The sequence below is a fragment of the Adiantum capillus-veneris genome, chromosome 10 (genome assembly GCF_014529385.1).
Source record: "Adiantum capillus-veneris isolate H3 chromosome 10, ASM1452938v2, whole genome shotgun sequence".
NCBI classification, from domain to species: Eukaryota; Viridiplantae; Streptophyta; class Polypodiopsida; order Polypodiales; family Pteridaceae; genus Adiantum; species Adiantum capillus-veneris.
Genome location: NC_140940.1, coordinates 141930021 through 141951535, shown reverse-complemented (window position 1 = coordinate 141951535; position 21515 = coordinate 141930021). Strand labels below are relative to the sequence as shown.

General features: G+C 36.6%; 1 protein-coding gene across 6 annotated transcripts in view; it reads left to right on the top strand.

Annotated features, from left to right (window-relative positions):
- LOC147449761 (uncharacterized) overlaps positions 1-9363 on the top strand; it is a 34515-nt gene extending 25152 nt beyond the window's left edge. For 2 of the 6 annotated variants that reach the window (XR_015189469.1, XR_015189473.1), the window contains one exon: positions 5515-5849. The gene's annotated coding sequence lies outside the window, so the exon portion shown is untranslated. The other 4 variants (XR_015189472.1, XR_015189470.1, XR_015189475.1 and 1 more) reach the window with 4 other exon arrangements.
- Positions 9364-21515: the final 12152 nt, after the last annotated feature.

Genomic DNA, 21515 nt, shown 5'->3' with positions numbered 1-21515 from the left:
TTTTGTTTGGAAAATAGGTCAATTATAAAACACTCTAAATCTTGATATAAAATCTCAACTGGATCTATGCCTCAACTAATCACTGATGCAGGTTGTGCCCCAATAATGGATGGACAAGTGTTCAGGCTACTTGGGATCCCAGTGGGCTTCAAAGTATCTCTCAATCAAAGGAAGGAGTGGATCTTGGCAAAATTTAGACAAAAGATGTTGAGGTGGAAAAGTCACAGCCCTTCTAGCTTCTAGAGATGCTGTTCTTAATCATTTTATTCTTCCAGGAATGGTCTTTTTTTTGTCATGTTGGTCCCCAACCAAATATAAAATGCAAAAATTTCCTTCTTTAGCCATGAATACTTTGCGGGGGGGGGATGAAAATCATAATAAAGTACCCAAGGTCCCCTAGGATACTTGCTAACTGCCAAAAGTCAAAGGGAGACTTGGTATTTTGAAGCTGGACTAGATAGCTACAAGGATGGCAACAAAATGGATTATTATTGCTTCAAGATCTTTTGATTTTTGGGCTCTGTTTATCAAAAGGGATTCAGACTCCAAAGTTATAAAGCCCGGTCCAATCTAGAGTGTAGAGATATCATAATCTTTTCCCTTCCAATCAAACCTTATGGTTCTTTTGTCGTTTGCAAACTATGGAAAAGTTGGAGTACTTTCGAAAGCTCTTGGGAACCCTCTTTTCAAATCAAATTATTTCTATGTTATGTCTGATTTCCCTTGGATGGGTTATTTTGCCTCTAAATATGGCTTACAGCTTGGAAGGAGAGCAGACAAGTGCTTCCAGGCAAGAATCAAGAAGCTGAGCTGCTGGAAACATTCAACATTAACCTAGCCAGAGCCAGGTGGTGCCTGCTAGGTAAAGGCGGTGTGCCTCATCGCGCTTTGCTCGTGTCTGCTAGCCAGTGTGCGGTCGCCCACATTTATCTCCTTATTCTTGATACATACAAAGAATAAGGAGCTCTCACTAAGTTTCACATTGCGCTTGTATAGTGAGCTTTGGGAGCTCCACCCACATCCCTGTGTTGTGCTCTCTCTCTCTCTCTCTCTCTCTCTCTCTCTCTCTCTCTCTCTCTCTCTCTCTCTCTCTCTCACCCGCGCCGCATTCACACACTCATAATTGGTATCAAAGCATAATTTCAAAAAAGGGACATCACCATCGTGTCCGGAATGTGCCAAAACCCCAACCTAGACTCCTAGATCAATCCATCGATCTCCGTGTAATGGAGATATGCAAAAAAACACTGTTTCAAGAGTCAAAAACAACAAAAACGAGCTGCAACACTTCTTGTTTTTGCTCTTTCTCTGCAAAATTCAACAATGGCTTGCTACAAAAGCTAAATATACCTGCCTAAGCGGAGATCTGACACCGTCGAGCTGTATCCACCTCCGTCTCGGCCATAGCCGAGCTCTGTGATCCGTCTTATCGGAAAGCCATCGCAAGCGCGTCGCCAAAGCTCTGATACCAGATGAAGGAGAGGAGCCGGGAGCACAACAGAAGCGGAAGAATAATATGCGCGTGCACGCACACACACACACACACACACACACACACACACACACACACACACACACACACACACACACACACACACACACACACACCCCATAGCCACACACATCGGTTGGAGGGGGAGAGCCGTCACACACTGTGTGCCCCCTTTCTTTCTTCTCTATTTTATGCAGTAAGGCACATGAATACACGTTGTACTTAGTGTTAGTGGCTCACACAAGTCTATAGCTGTACACTTAGGGTTAATAGCAGTTAGTGATGGGCGGTCGGACACATGGTTATTAAACCTAACAGTGCCAAAGATTTTGATGTCAAAACTCAAGAGCTACCCAACGAAACCTCTACTAGACACAACACCCTTCAGTTCATTTCTTCATAAATCTTCAAACAGTCTAGGGATATGGGAGGACTAGAAGACCACATGAAGAAGCAGCTGAATAGGAAATGGAAACTCCAATAGAGTTACAGGCAGTGGGAGTATAGATTTAAATGTCTTTGGACTTACCCATTGGCCAACAAACAAGGGGTGCGGTGTGGACAGAAGGCCCTACAATGCAAAGTCAGTGATGGGATGTGTCAAAGATGCAGCTCTGTTGTTGAATATTGCCCCCATCTCTCTCAAGACAACCAACAATTAATACTCTTAGGAAAGTGGATAACCACATTTCCTGATCAGATTTGGTTATTTAGGACATGCTTTTGGGTAATTGCAAAAACGATTTTAACTACAAATTCATTGCCCACTTAGCAACAAATCTTCCATTGATGCTATTCCTTCTTTATACCTCATTTAGGCATATGTTTTTGAAGGCAATGTCATGTCTTTGTTGGTTGAGTACTACAAGCATTTGCTTCTACCACAAATCGTTAGGTAGAACCAATTATGAGTACAAAATTATTTTCAGCTTATCAAAGGTTCACTTTTTTACCTTGGTCCTTTGGAATGTATTCTTCTTGGTAAGTTCGTGTATAAGAGAAGTATTCATCATAAGCATTGCTTCAAATGGTCTAGAAGCATGTAAATGCCCAATATCAGGCTTGGCCCATCATGACAAGCGATATGATACACGAGGCAAAGCTCTGCTCCCAAGGGGGACCCATGGAAAGGGGTAGATGCTCATAAAAATTCCTTTCACCAATCTGGGCCAATCTTGCCCCAGCTTATCCTAAAGCTGTTCAAAAATCTAAATAAGTCAGTTTCAAAGTAGGAACAAGAAGAAGAGAAGAGAGTTTTAGCGATGGAAGGGACAATCCCAAGAGATCTCGAAGAACTATTGATCGAGTCTTGAACTAAAGACTTATAAATTGGATATTGAAACAGAAGGCGGTTACCAGGGCATCTACAAGAAATTTCTTGGAGCCTATGAAGGAGCTTGGCGTCGCGACAATAGAGACAGTTGGGAAGGAGTTTAATGGTAAGGTCGTCCCAAAAAGGGATGGGTTGATTTGTATCCAACCTGTATAAGCTTATAATGGAATCGTGTGGCGGAGATGTGTTACACATTGAAGAAGAAAAAGTTTAAAAGCTACATGGTAGTTGTGGAAGCAACCTTAGCTTATGCATAAGGGGTATTCCTAGAAGAGTTTCGACAAGCATTTATGCTAGGAGACGGATTTCTACCTGTGGTAATTGTACCTAGGAGGTGAGGCCCTGGCCGTGGTACTATTGTGTGTTTTCTCACAGTAACAAATACCTACTTTGGTTTAAAAATGTACATTTGTCAAGCGCATCAAGATAGCATACTCGTTTCGCCTAGAAAATTCAATGTGGATGAACATCGTCCAAAAATAACAACCCATGTGTAGTCATCATTGAAGTGATTAGAGGTTAAGAAAATGAAAAAATGAGGTTCAACATGTAAACTGAGATCAAGGGGGTTTTAGGAATTTTCCCATATTGTTTGGTCTTTTCATAGTAAAAAAAGAGTCATTTTTGGACTAAAAATTGGTAAAAAATACCTTTTTTGCAAAATATGGCTAAAAATTCTACATCACTAATGGTTGGGTGACTCTAAGCAAGGGGGCAGCTTGTTAGAAGAGGATTATGAGTACTTTAATCCTCTTTGAGGAATACACAAGCTTCTTCTATGGTGTGCTAGTGCAAACCCCCATGTTGTTTCTACTTTGTATTCGAGTATGTGAGGGTTCCAAATTAGGGTTTTTCTCTATTCAAAAAGGTGTGTGGGCTTCTCGATGGAAGTTCCCAAGCTTCCATGAAATGTCCTCGATGAAGAATTGAAGGAGGAAGATAGGGTTTATCCCAAGGCAAAGAAGCATTGTATCTATGCAATTGGGAATTGAGACTGCTCCAAATCACCACACGCACAAGAGTTGTGAGTTGATCTTGGATTTTTTTAGAGGGAGTCTTTCATGGCTGGAGTCTCATCTTATGTGTGTCATTTGCTTCCAATGTTATGCGATTTGTTTGATCTTCTTATGAACTCTCACAGTCAGAGGCACGTAGCTACAACACATACTTCTTGACAATGTAGTTGCACGTGTGTGTGTGTGTGTGTGTGTGTGTGTGTGTGAGAGAGAGAGAGAGAGAGAGAGAGAGAGAGAGAGAGAGAGAGAGAGAGAGAGAGAGAGAGAGAGAGAGAGAATTTGATGCCCTAGATATAGTACAAGGTACTTCAAATAGTTTTTGATAAGTTTTGAACTTAAGAATCCTTTCTAAAATGGGATTGGGATAGCCGATCTACTACATCTCGATGTTAGAAATTAAATTTTCAAACCCCCCCCTCCCCCCTCTCTCTCTCACACACACACAAACACACACTTGCACATCTAAGTCAATACAATTACACTGCACGTATGCATACACATTCCTCTTTCTAAAATCATTACAACATTTTTGTTAATAGGAAATAAATAATTAAATGCATGCTTAAGAGAGAGAGAAAGAGGAGAGAGAATTTTTGATGCCGTAGGTCTAGTCTAGGGGACTTCAAACATCATTTACCAATGAGCTTGATATTGTTGGATCTAAACTGCTTAGATTCTCTTAAGTCTCTTTCAATCTCATGTTGTCGCATATATGTCGATTATCAATTCCTCTATGAATATATGTTGATTATTAATTTTATGAAGTTTTTGTTTTTCTTCTTATCTTCCTATGAGGGTTGTAATAAAACATCCCTTGTAAGAAAATATTGTTCAAAAAATTATATATTTGAATAGGTTGCACTATTTTGAACCATTTACTAACTTTAGCATGCATGCAAAATTTTTAAATTGAAATTCTTGTTTGTTTCATGATATATTTTAATCAAATACTATTGAAAATAGATGTTTGGGTTTGTGGATTGATGAATGCATGTATGAAAATAACTTCGGTCCTTTTGTTAATGGCTTAATACATTCAATTAGTGAGTGATTAATCCTTTTTAAAAAATATATCTTAGCACTTTTTTTTAATCACTACAATAAAGAATTAAATAAAAAAATATATTTATTTTGAAACATTGCATCTATTTTTGAGTTTTTGACTAGTGAGTTGGCTTTCAATAAACACATTGTAATATACCTCTTGTAGGAACAATATTCTACACATGAACGTATGAGAGGTGCAATTTTTTGAATGATATGTTCTTACTTGGATTTTATGATTAGGGATATTGAAACTGAGCTATGATATATTTTTCAACAAGGGTTAATCACTCACTAGTCGTATTTATGTAAACATGGACAAAAAGATGGTTTGTAGTTCAAAAGCATGTTTAATGGGGCTTGTAGTCATCTCTCTCGATTAGAAATATGTCTCTTATTTATTAATAGTGGTTTTTTAATTGTTTTAGATCTCTTTTTATTATGATAGAGCTAGAATGTGTCTATCCATGAAGTGTTTCTAAAATTTAGTTGGTTAGCACTTGTTTCTATTTTTCAATTTGCGATGCTTAACATGCATGATAATGGCAGCTATGGATAATTGGGAAAGGGTCTAAATACTCTACTCTACTTGTTTGAACAAATGGAACACTTGCTATTGGATTGACTAGACCCAATACCTCAGAGACAATGCCAGGTGAAGAATGCGCAAATGGTGGACAAAGAATCATGGGTAAGGTGATGGAACAAGAGCTTAGTCCTCTTTATAAGCCTGCTTGCTTCTTGTTTGTGTGTGGGTGGAAGGAGCAATTGCGATGATATATGATGTCGAGCAAGAAGATTTTTACATTGGAAACCTGGTATCTACCCTATGTGTCACACGATAATCGCATTGACAGTGCAGGCTTTCACTCCATGTGTGTGTGTGTGTGTGTGTGTGTGTGTGGATGAAAAGAGAAATTGCAGTGACATGTGATGTCGAGCAAGAAGAGTTTTACATTGGCAACATGGTATCTACCCTATGTGTCACACACTAATCATTGATAGTGCACGCTTTCACTTCGTGTGTGTGTGTGTGTGTGTGTGTGTGTGTGTGTGTGTGTGTGAGTGTGTGTGTGTGTGTGTGTGTGTGTGTGTGTGAGAGAGAGAGAGAGAGAGAGAGAGAGAGAGAGAGAGAGAAAGAGAGAGATTCATTGTGTGCGTGTCTCATTTCTACTATTCATTGTGATATTTCATGTTATCGGTGTCCACAACAAAGTTTGATGAATTGGATAAAGTTTATTCAAGTGATCTTATTGTGTTATAATTTATTTTTCACTAGCCTGTATATTTTGCACACTGATAAAAAAAAAAAAAAGGTAGTCCAATCGTTTTACAACATTTCCTCCACAAAGAAATTTTGATTATTAATTTTATGAGGTTTTTGTTTACCTTCTTATCTTTCTATATTTGTTGTAATAAAACATCTCTTGTAAGCAAATATTGTTTTAAAAAACAAATATTTGAATATGTTGCACCATTAAGAACCATTTACTAACTTTAGCATGCATGCTAAAATTTTAAATTGAAATTCTCGTTTGTATCATGATATATTGTAATCGAATACTATTGAAAATAGATGTTTGGGTTTGTGGATTTGATGAATGCGTATATGAAAATAACTTCGACCCTTTCGTTAATGGATTAATAAATTCAATTAGTGAGTGATTAATCCTTTATAAAAAATAGATCTTAGCACATTTTTTTTATCACTACAATAGAGAATTAAATAAAAAAAATGTATTTATATTTTGAAGGATTGAATCTATTTTTGAGTTTTTGACTAATGAGTTGGCTTTCAATAAACACAATGTAATATACCTTTTGTAGAATCATCCAACACCAATTTTCAGCAGTCCTTTTGGATGATTGAGATTGTTTTTTAGTCTTGTACCTTCTCTATTTGAATTACCTTGAGTCTTAAGCGCATGGATATAGGAGCTTTGGAAGCTTATACTCAACTTACACATGCACTTTTTGATTAAAGGTAATTCTAGTTGAAGTTGCTTGAGACTATTAAACAAATACTTTATTCTAATTAGATTTTGATTGGAACTTGGATGTTGACGATCACAAGAGGTTGCTTACATGTGTAAATGATGATGAATTTATTCTACACATGAATGTATGAGAGGTGCAATTTTTTGAATGATAGGTTCTTACTTGGAATTTATGACTAGCGATATTAAAATTGAGCTATGATATATTTTTAAACAAGGGTTAATCACTCACTAGTTGTATTTATGTAGACATGGACAAAAAGGTGGTTGGTAGTTCAAAAGCATGTTTAATGGGGCTTGTACTCATCTCTTGTGACTAGAAATATGTCTTTTATTTATCATAGTGACTTTTTCATTGTTTTAGATCTCTATTTATTATGATAGAGCTAGACTGTGTCTATCCATAAAGTTTTTATAAAATTTAGTTGGTTAGCACTTGTTTCTGTTTTTCAATTTGCGTTGCTTGACATGCATAATAGTGGAAGCTATGGATAATTGGGGAAGGGTCTAAATGCTCTACTCTACTTGTTTGAACAAATGGAAGACTTGCTACTGGATTGTCTAGACCCAATACCTCAGAGAAACTGCTAGATGAAGAATGCGAAAATGGTGGACAAAGAATCATGGGTAAGGTGATGGACCGAGAGCTTAAGCGTTCTTATAGGCCTGCTTGCTTCTTCTTTGTGTGTGGGTGGAAGGAGCAATTGGGATGTCATATGATGTCGCGCAAGAAGAGTTTTACATTGGAACATGGTATCTATCCTATGTGTCACATGCTAATCTCACTGATAGTGCAGGCTTTCACTCCATGTGTGTGTGTGTGTGTGTGTGTGTGGATGGGTGAAAAGAGAAACTACGGTGACATGTGGTGCCGAGGAAGAAGAGTTTTACATTGACAACATGGTATCTACCCTATGTGTCACACACTAATCACCACTGATAGTGCAGGCTTTGACTCCGTGTGTACGTGCATGTGTATGTGTGTGTGGAGAGAGAGAGAGAGAGAGAGAGAGAGAGGAGAGAGAGAGAGAGAGAGAGAGAGATTCATCGTGTGCGTGTGTCTCATTTCTACTATTCATTGTGATATTTCATGTTATGGCTGTTGACAACAAAGTTTGATGAAGTTTATTTAAGTAATCATATTGTGTTATAATTCATTTTTCACTAGGCTTTATGTTTTAAGCATAATCAAATTGAAAATTTTCTATTTTAGTTAGTCCAACCGTTTAAAAAATTTCCTCTATGAATATATGTTGATTATTAATTATATGAAGTTTTTTTTTCTTGTTATCTTCCTATATGGGTCGCAATAAAATATCCCTTGCAAGAAAATTATTTTTTAAAAAAATATATTTGAATAGATTGCACTATTTTGAACCATTTACTAACTTTAGTATGCATGCAAAAATTTTAAATTGAAATTCTCGTTTGTTTTATGATATATTTTAATCGAATACTATTGAAAATAAATATTTGGGTTTGTGGATTTGATGAATGCGTATATAAAAATAATTTTGATCCTTTTGTTAATGGCTTAATAAATTCAATTAGTGAGTGATTAATCCTTCATAAAAAATAGATTTTAGCACATTTTTTTATCACTACAATAGAGAATTAAATAAAAAAATGTATTTATATTTCAAAACATTGCATCTATTTTTGAGTTTTCGACTAGTGAGTTGGCTTTCAATAGACACAATGTAATATACCTCTTGTAGGATCATCCAGCACCAATTTTCAGCAGTGTCTTTTTGGATGATTGAGATTGTTTTTTAGTCTTGTACCTTCTCTATTTGAATTACCTTGAGACTTAAGCGCATGGATATAGGAGCTTTGGAAGCTTATGCTCAGCTTACACATGCACTTTTTGATTAAAGATAATTCTAGCTGAAGTTGCATAAGACTATTAAACAAATACTTTATTCTAATTACATTTTTATTAGAATTTGGATGTTGACGATCACAAGAGGTTGCTTACATGTGTAAATGATGATGAATTTATTCTACACATGAATGTATAAGAGGTGCAATTTTTTGAATGATAGGTTCTTACTTGGAATTTATGATTAGCGATATTAAAATTGAGCTATGATATATTTTTAAACAAGGGTTAATCACTCACTAGTTGTATTTATGTAGACATGGACAAAAAGGTGGTTTTGTAGTTCAAAAGCATGTTTAATGGGGCTTGTGCTCATCTCTCGAAATATGTCTTTTATTTATTATAGCGATTATTTCATTGTTTTAGATGTCTTATTGTTTTAGATTTCTTTTTATTATGATAGAGCTAGACTTTGTCTATCCATAAAGTTTTTCTAAAATTTAGTTGGTTAGCACTTGTTTCTCTTTTTCAATTTTCGTTGCTTGACATGCATAATAGTGGAAACTATGGATAATTGGGAAAGGGGCTAAATGCGCTACTCTACTTGTTTGAACAAATGGAACACTTTCTATTGGATTGACTAGATCCAATACCTCAGAGACAATGGCAGGTGAAGAATGCACAAATGGTGGACAAAGAATCCTAGGAAAGGTGATGGAACAAGAGCTTAGGCCTCCTTATAGGCCTGCTTGCTTCTTGTTTGTGTGTGGGTGGAAGGAGCAACTGCGATGATATATGATGTTGAGCAAGAAGAGTTTTACATTGGAAACATGGTATCTACCTTATGTGTCACACGCTAATTAACAGCGTAGGCTTTCACTCCATGTTTGTGTGTGTGTGGGTGAAAAGAGAAATTGCAACGACATGTGATGTCGAGCAAGAAGAGTTTTACATTTGCAACATAGTATCTACCTTATGTGTCACACACTAATCATTAATAATGCAGGCTTTCACTTCTTTGTGTGTGTGTGTGTGTGTGTGTGTGAGAGAGAGAGAGAGAGAGAGAGAGAGAGAGAGAGATTCATTTTGTGTGTGTCTCATTTCTACTATTCATTGTGATATTTCATGCTATCGGTGTCCACAACAAAGTTCGATGAAGTGGATGAAGTTTATACAAGTAATCTTATTGTGTTATGATGTATTTTGCACTAGCCTTTATGTTTTAAGCACAATGATTTTTTGTTTTGTTTTAGCTAGTCCAATCGTTTTACAAAATTTCCTCTACGAAGATTATTTTTGATTAGTTTTATGAAGTTTTTGTTTGCCTTCTTATCTTTCTATATGGAATGCAATAAAACATTACTTGTAAGCAAATATTGTTTTAAAAAACAAATATTTGATTATGTTGTACCATTAAGAACCATTTACTAAATATAGCATGCATGCTAAAACTTTAAATTGAAATTCTCGTTTGTTTCATGATATATTGTAATAGAATACTATCGAAAATAGATGTTTGGGTTTGTGGATTTGATGAATGCGGTTATGAAAATAACTTCGGTCCTTTTTTTAATGGCTTAACACTAGAATGGTAACATGACACTTTTATGTCCTTGGACACTTTTGTGTCCTGTTAAGTGACCATTTTGCTTGAATTATTTGAAGAGTATGAAAATGAATTTCCAGGTGCTATATATATCCACAAAGTTGCCTTATGAGCTGAAAAAAACTTAGCATTTTTTTTTGAGTATCGATCTCACCATTAACCTTACTCTTGCACAACATTTCTGAACCTAAACTATGTAAAAAAACGGGTCCTGTTTTTTGCCTTTTTTCAAATTTTTGCAACTATACCACTCTAAACTTCGTGTTTGTGAGGTTTAGATGGCTAAAGGTTAGGCCTTCATAGTTGTCAACATGTTTTGATGCTTGTAGGGAGAGCTAAGTGTTAAAATTGAAAGTTATGACCAATTTATAAGAATTGCATAATCCTGTTTTTTGGCCAAAATTAGCACTTTTATGATTTTTTTGGTTGCTTTCTTGATATCCAAATTCAATTTTGATTGTGTAAGTGTAATGTACAACATAAAGCTAATCTTCCTTGAGTTTTGGGGGACCTAATATGCTATATAGCATAGTATATGATGATGGTTGAGTTTTTTGATTGCCGAAGAATACGATACATTTTAGAGTAGCAAGTATAACTTTCTCAATATTGCTATTTTCTTAGGCCAATTGTGTGTATTTTGTAGGTAGTAACCATATCTAATCACAGACTACAAACTTGGCTAGATATTGAGTAGTTTTTATGGGTTTCTAGAGGTCATAATGCTAAACCCAGTTTTTACATGTTTGCTGTATTTAGCACTTTATCATTGCCCCCAAGGTTCCAATTGTAAGAGATCCATTATCATTTTGACATGCTCCATGGCTCCTTTTGAATTCAAAGGCCCAAAGGAAACTAAGAAAACATGTATATAGTATTTTTATTGAGCGTCACTATAAAAACTTTGATGATAGGTCCTCAGAATGGCAAAAATGCAACTTTTTTGTACCTATTTTTTTGACAAAAAAAAAATTAGTGAGGTAAAAGAAACCATATGTTTTGGTCACCCACCCATTGAAGTTGATGGGACATTTTATCTCATCTCCTACAAAAATCCCTAGTCTTATTTATATGCAATCAACCGTAAGAAATTGCTGTTTTGGGTAAAATGCACTGGTCCATCAACTTTGGAGGCTTGTAGTGACCAAGGGATGAGAAAAATTACAAGTTTCTCATTTTTTTCATATGTAGTAGTTATTGAACTATAAGCTCATGAAAGAATTTTTCAAAATGAGTGGATCTACTATGGTTTTGGAATTTTTTCCCAAAACCCTGAAAGGACACTTTTATGTCCTGTTAGGTTACCATTCTAGTGTTAATAAATTCAATTAGTGAGTGATTGATCCTTTATAAAAAATAGATCTTAGCATATTTTTTTAATCACTATAATAGAGAAATAAATAAAAATATATTTGAAACATTGCATCTGTTTTTGAGTTTTTGACTAGTGAGTTGGCTTTCAATAAATACAATGTAATATACCTCTTGTAGGATCATCCAACACCAATTTTCAGTAGTGTCTTTTGGATGATTGAGATTGTTTTTTAGTCTTGTACCTTGTCTATTTGAATTACCTTGAGTCTTAAGTGCATGGATATAGGAGCTTTGGAACCTTATGCTCAGCTTATGCATGCACTTTTTGATTAAAGGTAATTCTAGTTGAAGTTGCTTGAGACTATTAAACAAATACTTTATTCTAATTAGATTTTGATTGGAACTTGGATGTTGACGATCGCAAGAGGTTTCTTACATGTGTAAATGATGACGAATTTATTCTACATATGAACGTATGAGAGGTACAATTTTTTGAATGATAGGTTCTTACTTGGAATTTATGATTAGGGATATTGAAATTGAGCTATGATATATTTTTAAACAAGGGTTAATCACTCACTAGTTGTATTTATGTAGATATGGACAAAAAGATGGTTTGTAGTTCAAAAGCATGGTTAATGGGGCTTGTAGTCATCTCTCGCAACTAGAAATATTATTCTAATTAGATTTTGATTTGAACTTGGATGTTGACGATCACAAGAGATTGCTTACATGTGTAAATGATTATGAATTTAATATACAGATGAATGTATGAGAGGTGTAAGTTTTTGAATGATAGGTTCTTACTTGAAATTTATGATTATGGATATTGAAATTGAGCTATGATATATTTTTAAACAAGGGTTAATCATTCACTAGTTGTATTTATGTAGACATGGACAAAAAGATGGTTTGTAGTTCAAAAGCATGTTCAATGGGGCTTGTAGTCATCTCTTGTGACTAGAAATATGTCTCTTATTTATTAATAGTGATTTTTTCATTGTTTTAGATCTCTTTTTATTATGATAGAGCTAGACTATGTCTATCCATAAAATTTTCCTAAAATTTAGTTGGTTAGCACTTGTTTCTCTTTTTCAATTAGCGTTGCTTAGCATGCATAATAGTGACAACTATGGATAATTGAGAAAGGGTCTAAATGCTTTACTCTACTTCTTTGAACAAATGGAACACTTTCTATTGGATTGACTAGACCCAATACCTTAGAGACAATGGCAGGTGAAGAATGTGCAAATGGTGGACAAAGAATCATAGGAAAGGTGATGGAACAAGATCTTAGGCCTCCTTATAGGCCTGCTTGCTTCTTGTTTGTGTGTGGGTGGAAGGAGCAACTGCGATGATATATGATGTCGAGTAAGAAGAGTTTTACATTGGAAACATGGTATCTATCTTATGTGTCACACTCTAATCGCACTAACAGCGCAAGCTTTCACTCCATGTATGTGTGTGTGGGTGAAAAGAGCAACTGCAGTGACGTGATGTCGAGCAAGAAGAGTTTTACATTGGCAACATGGTATCTATCCTATTGTCACACACTAATCATTGATAGTGCATGCTTTCACTTCTCGTGTGTGTGTGTGTGTGTGTGTGTGTGTGTGTGTGTGTGAGAGAGAGAGAGAGAGAGAGAGAGAGAGAGAGAGAGAGAGAGAGAGAGAGAGAGAGAGAGAGAGAGAGAGATTCATTGTGTGCGTGTCTCATTTCTACTATTTATTGTGATATTTCATGCTATCAATGTCCACAACAAAGTTCGATGAAGTAGATGAAGTTTATTCAAGTAATGTTATTGTGTTATAATTCATTTTTCACTAGCCTTTATGTTTTAACCAAAATGAAATTAATATTTTTTTTGTTTAAGCTAGTCCAAGTGTTTTACAAAATTTGCTCTACGAAGATATTTTGATTATTAATTTTATGAAGTTTTGGTTTTCCTTCTTATGTTTCTATATGGGTTGCAATAAAACATCTCTTGTAAGCAAATATTATTTTAAAAAACAAATATTTGAACATGTTGTACCATTAAGAACTATTTACTAACTTTAGCATGCATACAAAAATTTTAAATCAAAAATCACGTTTGTTTCATGATATATTTTAATCGAATACTATTGAAAATAGATGTTTGGGTTTGTGGATTTGATGAATGTATATATGAAAATAACTTTGATCCTTTTGTTAATGGCTTAATAAATTCAATTAGTGAGTGATTAATCCTTTATAAAAAATAGATCTTAGCACATTTTTTTAAATCACTGATTAAAAATTAAATTAAAAATGTATTTATATTTTGAAGCATTGCATCTATTTTTGAGTTTTTGACTAGTGAGTTGGCTTTCAATAAACACAATGTAATATACCTCTTATAGGATCATCCAACACCAATTTTCACCAGTCTCTTTTGCATGATTGAGATTGTTTTTTAGTCTTGTACCTTCTCTATTTGAATCACCTTGAGTCTTAAGCACATGGATATAGGAGCTTTGGAAGCTTATACTGAACTTACACATGCACTTTTTGATTAAAGATAATTCTAGTTGAAGTTGTATGAGAGTATTAAACAAATACTTACTTCTAATTAGATTTTGATTGGAACTTCGATGTTGATGATCACAAGAGGTTGCTTACATGTGTAAATGATGATAAATTTATTCTACACATGAATGTATGAGAGGTGCAATTTTTTGAATGATAGGTTCTTACTTGGAATTTATGATTAACGATATTAAAATTGAGCTATGATATATTTTTGAACAAGGGTTAATCAGTCACTCGTTGTATTTAGGTAGACATGGACAAAAAGGTGGTTTGTAGTTCAAAAGCGTGTGTAATGGGGATTGTACTCATCTCTTGTGACTAGAAATATGTCTTTTATTTATTATAGTGTTTTTTTCATTGTGTTAGATCTCTTATTGTTCTATATCTCTTTTTATTATGATAGAGCTAGACTGTGTCTATCCATAAAGTTTTTCTAAAATTTAGTTGGTTAGCACTTGTTTCTGTTTTTCAATTTGCGTTTCTTGACATGCATAATAGTGGAAGCTATGGATAATTGGGGAAGGGTCTAAATGCACTACTCTACTTGTTTGAACAAATGGAACACTTCCTACTGGATTGACTAGACCCAATACCACAGAGACGATGCCAGGTGAAGAATGCGCAAATGGTGGACAAATAATCATCGGTAAGGTGATGGACTGAGAGCTTAAGCCTCCTTATAGGCTTGCGTTCTTCTTCTTTTGTGTGGCTGGAATGAGCAATTGCGATGACATATGATATCGAGCAAGAAGAGTTTAAAATTGGAAACATGGTATCTATCCTATGTGTCACAAGCTAATCTCATTGACAGTGCATGCTTTCACTCCATGTGTGTATGTGTGTGGGTGGGTGAAAAGAGCAACTGCGATGACATGTGCTATCGAGGAAGAAGATTTTTACATTGGCAACATGGTATCTACCCTATGTGTCACACACTAATCACCACGTATAGTGCAAAGCCTGATAGTGCAGGCTTTGACTCCATATGTGTGTGTGGAGAGAGAGAGAGAGAGAGAGAGAGAGAGAGAGAGAGAGAGAGAGAGAGAGAGAGAGAGAGAGAGATTGATTCATTGTGTGCGTGTGTAGATTTTTTGTGTGAGTATGTCTCGTTTCTACTATTCATTGTGATATTTCATGCTATCATTGTCGACAACAAAGTTTAATGAAGTAGATGAAGTGATCTTATTGTGTTATAATTCATTTTTCAGTAGCCTTTATGTTTTAAGCACAAGCAAATTAGTTTTTTTCTGTTTTAGCTAGTCCAATCGTCTAAAAAATTTCCTCTATGAATATATGTTGATTATTAATTTTATGAGGTTTTTGTTTTCCTTTTTAGCTTCCTATTTGGGTTGCAATAAAACATCCCTTGTAAGAAAATATTGTTTAAAAAATATATAAATTCGAATAGATTGCGCTATTTTGAACCATTTACTAACTTTAGCATGCATGCAAAAATTTTAAATCAAAAACCACGTTTGTTTCATGATATATTTTAATCGAATACTATGGAAAATAGATGTTTGGGTTTGTGGATTTGATGAATGTATATATGAAAATAACTTCGATCCTTTTGTTAATATTGGCTTAATAAATTCAATTAGTGAGTGATTAATCCTTTATAAAAAATAGATCTTAGCACATTTTTTTAATCACTGATTAAAAATCAAATAAAAAATGTATTTATGTTTTGAAGCATTTCATCTATTTTTCAGTTTTTGACTAGTGAGTTTGCTTTCAATAAACACAATGTAATATACCTCTTGCAGGATCATCCAACACCAATTTTCAACAGTCTCTTTTGAATGATTGAGATTGTTTTTTAGTCTTGAACCTTCACTATTTGAATTACCTTGAGTCTTAAGTACATGGATATAGGAGCTTTGGAAGCTTATGCTCATCTTAAACATGCACTTTTTGATTAAAGGTAATTCTAGTTGAAGTTGCATGAGACTATTAAACAAATACTTTATTCTAATTAGCTTTTGATTGGAACTTGGATGCTGATGATCACAAGAGGTTGCTTACATGTATAAATCATGATGAATTTATTCTACACATGAATGTATGAGAGGTGCAATTTTTTGAATGATAGGTTCTTACTTGAAATTTATGATTAGGGCTATTGAAATTGAGCTTTGATATATTTTAAAACAAGGATTAATCACTCACTAGTTGTATTTATGTAGTCATGGACAAAAAGGTGGTTTGTAGTTCAAAAGCATGTTCAATGGGGCTTGTACTCATCTCTCCGGACTAGAAAAATGTCTCTTAATTATTAATAGTGATTTTTTTAATTGTTTTAGATCTCTTTTATTATGATGGAGCTAGACTGTGTCTATCCATAAAGTTTTTCTAAAATTTAGTTGGCTAGCACTTTTTTCTCTTTTTCAATTTGTGTTGCTTGACATGCATAATAGTGGCAGCTATGAATAATTGGGAAAGGGTTTAAAAGCTCTACTCTACTTGTTTGAACAAATGGAACACTTGCTACTGGATTGACTAGATTTAATACCTTAGAGATAATGCCAAGTGAAGAATGCGCAAATGGTGGGCAATGAATCATGAGTAAGGTGATGCAACGAGAGTTTAGGACTCCTTATAGGCCTACTTACTTCTTGTTTGTGTGTGGGTGGAAGGAGTAACTGCGGTGGAATATGATGTCGAGCAAGAAGAGTTTTCCATTGGAAACATGGTATTTACCCTATGTGTCATACGCTAATTTCACTGACAATGCAGGCTTTCACTCCATGTGTGTATGTGTGGGTGAAAGGAGCAACTACCACAATGCAAAAAAAAAACAACCTTGTTTTGCGCGCGCATGCATACACACACACACACACTCACACACACATATCCATAGGTGTGTGCGCAAGAAAGTAAAGTGTACTTTAGTCCCTATAATCACTCCAAGAAGATAGCAATTATCTTTCTTTTTCATTAGATCTTGAGATCAAGACTCGTAGAGAAGATCGACTCATAGAGTAGATCTTTTTCATTAGATCTTGAGATCAAGACTCGTAGAGTAGATCCTTGATATATGTTTGGATTGAGTCTATAACTAACAATTCTTTCTTCTTCCTCTCTCTCTCTCTCTCTCGCATGCATGTATGTACACACACACACACACACACACACACACACACACACACACACACACACACACACACACACACACACACACACACATACGCACAAAGTTTTGAGTTCAATACTTGTTAGGTAGACCTCTGGGATCTATCGCAGTGAAGAAGAAAGGATACTATATAAGCTTTGAGTGTGGAAGTTTGGTTATCACAAATCCCTCTTTGAATACTTGGGATAGATCTTTGATGTGTTCTTATGACATAAAAAATTCTCTCTCTCTCTCTCTCTCTCTCTCTCTCTATATATATATATATATATAATATAGTTTCAAGTGTTCGTCAATTGGATCTTTGAATTTTGTTGGAGTTCTTTTATTTAGTGGGTTGGAATTCTCTCTCTCTCTCTCTCTCTCTCTCTCTCTCAGAGTCTCTCTCTCTCTCTCTCTCTCACACACACACACACACACACACACACACACACACACACACACACACACACACACACACACACACACACACACACACACACACACACACACACACACACACACACACACACACACACACAGAGGCGCTTAAGCCCCTCGGTTACCCTTTTTATCCCCCTCCATCAATCTTTATCTCCCTATGTGAAAATGCAGGCTCAAAGAGAGCTCTAATTATTTGTATGTGTGTGTGGGTGCGTGAATGCACAAGCTAGGAGAGTCGATATTGTAGTCCTTATATTCACTTTAAAAAGATAATTTTTTTTTCTCTCTCTCTCTCTCTCTCTCTCTCACTCACTCACACACACACACACACACACACATCAGACCTTGAGATCTTTTGTGTGTTTGGACTGTTCTTATGACAATTAGACTTCTAGTCTTTTTCCTCTCTCTCTCTCTCTCTCTCTCTCTCTCGCGTGCACACACACACACACACACACACACACACACACACACACACACACACACACACACACACACACACACAATTACGCATTTATGCACACGTATGCACACACATGTACATACACATACACATACACATACACATACACATACACATACACATAAATTTCTAGACTTGTCGAGGAAATGTTTGGATCTCTCTCAATGATAAGAAGAGGAAATTATAAGAAGCTGTGAGTGTGGTAGATTGGTCATCATAGTCCCTCTTCAATACAAGTTCTTAAGTTTGACTTGTAAGAGAAAGCTTTGTCTATATTTATATTCTATATTATATGTAATTGAGCCTAAAATTTTCAGCTCAAAGAGGCCCCCCACGTGTCAATCTCTGCTTTCTTCCCCAAGGAGCACTGCACAACAACAATCACGATCTGCTCCCATTTAACGAGTTCGACCATTTGCAGGGGAAGAGACTGCGCCTACTATCCATGTCCGTGCATGCGAAGAAACCTGTTGTACATCATGTTCATGGAGTGCATGTGTGCGAAACTTGGCGGGGGGGGGGGGGGGGGGAGAGAGAGAGAGAGAGAGAGAGAGAGAGAGAGAGAGAGAGAGAGAGAGAGAGAGAGAGAGAGAGAGAAGTCACGACCTGTAGATGATACTGTGTGTGCATGCGTGAAAAGTCTTGTTGTCCATCATCTCATGCAGTGTGCATGTGTGTGAAACTGGAGAGAGAGAGGAAGTTGTCTAGTGCACATTTCACAACAGATATAGTGTCAATGTGTGTGCGTGTTCATGCACGTAGTGTCCATGGGACAAACGGGAGTCTGTGCATGATCTGCATGATCTTGTGAGAAGCAACGACAACTTTACAAAATGATTATCCTGCAAAAGTATCTATCTGCTCACAGTTGTAAGACTACAATTATGTGTGTGTGTGTGTGTGTGTGTGTGTGTGAGAGAGAGAGAGAGAGAGAGAGAGAGAGAGAGAGAGAGAGAGAGAGAGAGAGAGAGAGAGAGAGAGAGAGAGAGAGAGAGAGAGAGAGAGAGAGAGAGAGAGAGAGAGAGAGAGAGAGAGTTGCACCCATGACCCATCTAAGCTCTCCACAATTCATCTGAACACCATCACTCTTTCCTATGCTCTTTCACTCCACTCTCAACAATCCTCTCTCTCTCTCTCTCTCTCTCTCTCTCTCTCTCTCTCTCTCTCTCTCTCTCTCCAGTTGGGACTACAGGTGCATTCCATGCTACCTGCCCTATTTCTTGAGACATGCAGAGAGGTAGCGCCTCTCTTTTTCTCTTTGCATCCAAGTTGTGATCAGAGAATAGAAGAATTGTACTATGTGTGTGTGACAAAGCTCCAAGCTCGAACAGGAACGGGCATGGCAGTGCATTGTCACCGTGCGTGTGCGTGTGCCTATGTGTGTGTGTGTGTGTGGGGGGGGGGGGGGGAGAGAGAGAGAGAGAGAGAGAGAGAGAGAGAGAGAGAGAGAGAGAGAGAGAGAGAGAGAGAGAGAGAGAGAGAGAGAGAGAGATGATACACAAAAATGATTGACCAATTGACGGAAGGTCTGTAGTCAATGGCTGATTGGCTATGTCGAAGTGCCACCTAAATCAGGTAACTTGCAGTCAAAAAACTCAGTGCTTTGTGGTTGTTTCTACAGAACTAGCAGAGAAATGGCCAACATCAGGAATCTGCAGGTTCTGACGTGAGTGAACGGCAGGTCGGTGGACATCGGGTCGTTTTGTCCGTTGCTAGAGCTCAACAAGCCAGGATACACAACGACAATAAATTTGTATGTATTGGCCGTAGGGTATGGATTGGCAACATATATAGTGTATGTGACAAAAGGCAAGGATCTCTCTCTTTCTCTCTCTCTCTCTCTCTCTCTCTCTTATGTTTGGAAAAATGAGCACTGCTTGGAAGCTGATTCAGATGGGGGTTCTGTATTATGTGTGGAGAAATGCTAAGAGAGTACGATCATCTGGAGAGAGGGAGTCTACATGTGATTCAAGACCCACGATCAAAAGCACCAATGCAAGAAAGAGGAAGACCAAGGGAAAAATGTGGTATGTGTGGATGAGGGGAGGAGGCTGCCATAGCTAGGAATAGGTAACGCAAGATACAACAACACAAGTGGTCTTTGTAATTACTCCTCAATCCATAAATTGCATGACCACCTAATTGGGAAGAATGTCGTAGGGGACATAGGGGTTATGAACCAAGGGCTACAAAAAGGGCGATCCATGATTGAGCAGCAGGCATCACCATTGCATAGTCAAAGCGTATGGCAAATGACATCACAATGAGGGAGGTAGCACGTGTAGTGCATGCATGGATAGCTGTAATAAGCTTTTTAAGTTGATCAAGACAAAGCAGTCTTTGTTTGGTTTTATAGGGGGTGATCCCACAGAGCTACAAACAGTCTAAACAGTCGCATGCTACAAGCTAAATAAAGGCACTTTATCGAGATGGTGTCGAAGGAAAGTGAACATTCAACCCTTTTTAGGTATTTTTTTGACTGCAACGGGTTACAAAGTGCATCGCTAAGATGGACTAGTAGCTTGTGATGCAAAATTTGTGAAAAAGCTACCACTTTGTAGGTGTTATATGTTGAAGATGATGAAACAGAAAACAGAAGGAAGACAACAACTCAGAGTAGGAAGAAGATGGAGAAGGAGAAGACATAGAGCTTGCGTACGAGATCTCTGTAGTCTCTCTCTCTCTGTATTAGAATAATAGTGTATTTACAAACTCAGAGCTACAAAGCTTATATGAAACCCTAAGAGATAAGGTGTCCTTTCACACCAGATGTCCACGGGGAAAAACCCAGTGGGAGAAAAGTGCCCCTGGTGAAGCGCGTATACACACTAACACTACTACATGTCTACAAATCCCCCCTGTAGTGATAGTGTGAATCCGTACAAGGTAGCATATCATCATGTGTATGAGAGTAAGCCCAAAGCTTTTCGGAAAGCTTCAAACTTTTCTCGTGATAACGCCTTTGTAAATAGATCTGCAATGTTATCCTGTGTAGGACAGTAAGTTAGTGTGATCTCCCCTGCATGTAGCCTTTCCCTGACATAGTGGTAGTGAACCTCTATGTGCTTTGTTCTTTCATGAAATACTGGATTCCTTGCAACTTCCATAGCACTCTGACTGTCAGTGAAAATGGTAGTGGGTGCCTGTTGACACTCACAAAGATCTGCCAATAACTTGCGTATCCATACACAGTCAACTGTTGCCGTGAAAGCTGCCCTGTACTCAGCTTCAGAAGTGGATGTAGCCACTGTGGGTTGCTTCTTGCTTAGCCAAGATATACATGCATTTCCCAAGAAAAAACAATTGCCACTTGTGGAATGTCATG